Consider the following 4,741-nt stretch of genomic DNA (forward strand, 5'->3'; position numbering starts at 1 on the left):
GCCTCGATTGAAGATGGTTAGTATATCTTAAGTTATTCGAAGATGTTGGGATTTTGAATATGCTCAGCCAATCTACTCTCTAAAAGAGTAGGCACCCACAAATGTAGGGGAGCAGCTCCTATTTTAGCTATTAAAGCTAGTAATGGTTAACCTATAACTTCCTAGAATTAAATGAGGTAAAAACGGTGTATATGATTTTTTTTAAATGTAAATAAACCACGCAAAGATAATTACATGGTTAAATTAGGGAATTATATTCTAAATGAAGTAGACACATATAAGTATTTAGGTCTGTGGTTTGACCCGAAACTATCATGGAACAATCATATTGATAAATTAGCTAAAAAACGTGCTACAAACGTGTATCTAATGAATAGGTGTCGATTAGTCCCAACTAAAAAATATTTACTACAATTCACTTATTTATCCACATATCTTGTACTGTATATGCATTCGGGGTAACACTTCATTATTTATTTTGTTTATTTTATTTAGACTAAAGAAACGAAGCATTAAGAGTTATTGAAAATAAGAGCTCTCGAGAACATATAGAAACATTATTTAAATCACTAAATGTATTGAATATTTACCAAATTTTAGATTACTGCTCTCACGTATTTATTTCAGTGTTCTGTAATTCATCGGAAAAATTTAACAAACTAAATATATCTACGAGCAATTTTAAATTTTTTAAAAACCAGGCTAAAGCTCATGTTATGAATATGATACGAGTATAAAACTGTATTTAACATAAATATACCAAAAGTTATTGTGTGTTTTCGGGTAGACCCAATTTTTTTAAATTGGTCCAATCTAGTCGAATTTATCAAAATAAATTTCTATTTTGTTAGTTTAATCAGCAATTATTCACAAATATTTTAACTTACCTCAATTTACCCTACCTCGCTCGCTTTTACCCAACGACGTACCAATTCACCCAAAAATACCAAACGTTTTCCACATCAGCGATCACAATCCTTATGGTGCCCGGAGACATATTGCGACATCAGCGATCCCAATCCTTATGATGCTCAGAGGCATATTGCGAGATCAGGTCAGCCAGCGTTTTTAAAATCGTTCTACTAAACCGTTTGTGCGCGGATGGTATGCTGTTGTTTTCCTGTGAGTGGTATTTTATAGTTATTTCGGTCAACATCTGGTGATGAACTCCGTGTCTCTGTTAGTGATCAATTCCATCGGGCTCGTATGAAATTTTACCGCTTCTTCCGTGGAACGACTGCCGCAACAGATGTTCGGGTACAGTAATCGGTACAGATCAGAATATGCACATTCCCATCGTGAGATATTGCGAAGGGGCCTATTTTGTCCCATCCGACTCGTTCGAATGATTTGGTTGTCGATGGTATAGACTGTAGAAGACCGACAGGTTTAAAGGGATAGATTTTCTGTTGATGACAGGGAATGCACGTAATTGTTAACTAGCTAACATCTTCGGCCACCAAAATCGCTTCAGGATTTTCTCCCAGGTGCGTCGGAGTCCTAGATGACCTGCTTGAACATCGTCGTCCAGGGCTAGATGGAAGCCGTCGTCCGTTTTTAATCAATGATGATGCGAATTTCAAATAAATCGGCCGTGCGTCGAAGTTTTCTAGTGGAAAAAGGCTTTTTTTGTTCAAGTATCTGTATGATTGGTCCCATATATGCATCGTCGAGTTGAAGGCAGCAGATATCATATTGGGACGGGCGCGCGAGATAGCGCATCCACGTTTTGATGTTTGCGCCCATCTTTATACTTGATGGTCAAGTCGAATTATTGAAGTGTTTATGGCCAATGACCACCGTGCTATCCAGCCGTTAAATATTTCACAGTGGTTAGCTAACACAAACCGTGATGATCAGTGACGATAGCGGTAGATATAGCATTGGAATTTTTGAGTAGTGAAGACTATAGCTAAACACTCCCTTTCAGTCGGGCTATAGTTACGCTTGGCATCGTTTAAGAGTCAACTGTCGTAGGCAATAACAAGCTCCTGGATATCTATTCGTTGTTTAAGAATACCCACGATTCCGTACGCTAAGGCGTCAGTGAAAAATAAATTTTAATTGGCTTGTCTTATTGTGGATGTTGAATAATGGGTTTCGAAATCAGTCGTATTCTAAGGGTTTGAAATGCTTTGTCTGCTTTCTCATTCCAGACAAAGGGACGGTCTTTTAGTCATGTCTGTTTTTGGAGAAAGCTTTCATGAAGCGGTGATAGTGACCGGCCAAACCCAGAAATCGTTGGACGTTTCGTTGATTGTGTGGAGTAGGAAATTTCGCTACTAAGATTTTTTGTATCCAGTGATATGCCCGTTCCACTGATCATGTGACCGAGGTAGGGAATGAGCATTTACTTGGGTTGATCTTCAAGTTGCCTTGAGCGAGACAGTTTACGGCTTTATCTAGGTGGGGAAGACGGCTCTCGAATGTTTTGGAGAAGATGATAATGTCATTCAAATATGCCATTGCTACTTCCCACATGAGATTACTTAGATGCACATCAACTTCAGGCAAGTGCTCGGGGAATTGCATAACCTCACACCCAAGACGTTAAATTCGTTTTGACCATCTAGTATTACGAACGCTGTTTTTTCTTTGTCCTCTTTCTCGACCTCAACTTGGAAGTAGCCAGATGCTAGATCGAGGATAGTGAAAAATGTGCAGCCGGACAACTTGTCCAAGATATTATCTATGCGAGGAATAGATGGAACATCCTTTTTGGTGACGGAATTGAGATTTCACCAATTGACGCAAAATCGGCCAGACCCGTATGGGTTTCTGACTCAAGCTACCGGCGCTGCCCACGGACTGCATGATTCTCGGAAAATGCCATCGCCTAAGAGTTTCTCGACTTCTGTCTTGAGTACCTATCTTGTAATGCCCAAATATTAATTTTTGGAATATATTGCTCTTTCGTTAAGTTTTCTTAGTAACAATTATCCCTCTCACGCTTCTCCCCCCTTAAGTTTCGTTTAAAATATTTTTCCTGAGTTTAAATTCTGGCAGTTCGCTCTGACGATTGTATACTCTCAGTTGGAGTTCTGCGAAGGTGCCCCCAGGCGCTGTAGCAGAATCATCCCTAAATTGGTTTAGAAGACTAGTGCGCATAGTCTCTATTCCCCGACCCCGTTTTTGTCGTTGGTCCGATAGTCCTTCCCCTGTTTTTCTTTTGAGGCATTGTCATAAGCCACCCGTTCCCAAATGTTAGTCCCATAAAGTTCCTTAGTTTCATGGTTATTTATGGTCTCTGACCTTGGATCTTGCGCGTGGTATGCGGGACTTAACGACTTCCAGCGAAAGTGGCCCGACCTCTGACCCTGGGGGTATTGAAGACTAAGTGCCCCCTTGATCATTAGACTTGGTACATCCCACCTCGGCCTATTGGGCAATTTAAATATGGATGACAAGAGGTTATTGGGTCCAAATGACACTATATACGATCCGGATGAAATAGGTCACGGCCCCCTTTTGATTAAAACCAGAAGTCAGTGATTTAGAGAACCAGAACGAAAACTAGAAATAGAAGCGGAAGAAGTTGGAGTTTCTCTCTCTCCTAGCTCTCGGTCCAATAGAGACCGACCAACCGCTCCAAAATAAGGTTAAAAAAAGACATCGAAGTGTTCACCGGTGCTTCTTGGTAGCGGTTCCTCGACGCCAACTCTAACTATGTGCGGTCCGCGATAACAGGAGCCGACGATCCTCCCTCTCGACGGACTACCTCGTTGGACGCTGCCTTTTATTTCACTTGAGTATAATTTTAACTCATAATGGCAATTCGTCGCTACTTCCGCGTTAACCACAAACTATGGTTAGCGGTGTGCCATCGGGTTATAAGCCGATAATATGGCACCCAAAAACTTTCAATGGCCTTCGGGCGTAGAACATTGTTAGTGTTGTTTCAGTAATTAAGCTATTTTAGTATTTTGGTCAAGTTACCATTTTTATATGCCTCTGGCATTAACCCTATGGGTTAATTTGTTATGTATTTGAGTGTATAACCTTTTCACGGCCTTTGCGCCATTTCTTGTTTTGTTAATTAATTTCTGGAGTCCACTATTAAATTTTACCTATGGCAATTCTCAATGAATAGTTTTATTTCCTTCGTAGCTAAGCCGAAACACATCCCTAAGATTTTTTAGCCAAGTAAAAGTTACTATCTCGCTAACCCCAATAGTGTCAGTTATGCGAGTACCCGGAGCAACAATAAATTGTTAATGGGATAAATATCCTGTTACAATCTTTCCCCTAGGGATTTCCGGTATGGGTGGGAACGGACCGGAGGAGAGTCATCCGTTATGCGGTGCTTGATCAAGGATGTATGGCTGATATCGCTTTCGTGTCGTGGAAGCACGGAAGCCTACTTCCCTAAGAACTATTTAAATTGATCACCGATATCCAACTGGTCTGGAAGGGTGGTTGGTTGGTGTGGAGGTTGGGAATCTAGGAGGCTTAAGTCAATGATATCATGAGTGGTCCCGATATGAAAGCTACGTGGAATAGTGATAGCGTGTTTATGTGTGTTGGCAATTCGTATGAGGAGTCCAAACCGTTGAAACGTGGCTGAGGACGGTTTGATTAGGAGATAGGCTGTATCCTTAGGAACGCTAACTTCGAGGGCGGCTTCTGATAGCGCGGGTATGATGGAGATCGATACGCACCGGACATTAGAATATTCGGGGAAGAGGCTATCCGGAAGTGGAATTGTTTCATTACACACCTAGGAGAGGTCATAAATAAATAA

Source organism: Leiobunum rupestre, chromosome 4 (genome assembly GCF_980474605.1).
Source record: "Leiobunum rupestre chromosome 4, qqLeiRupe1.1.hap1, whole genome shotgun sequence".
Lineage (NCBI taxonomy): Eukaryota > Metazoa > Arthropoda > Arachnida > Opiliones > Sclerosomatidae > Leiobunum > Leiobunum rupestre.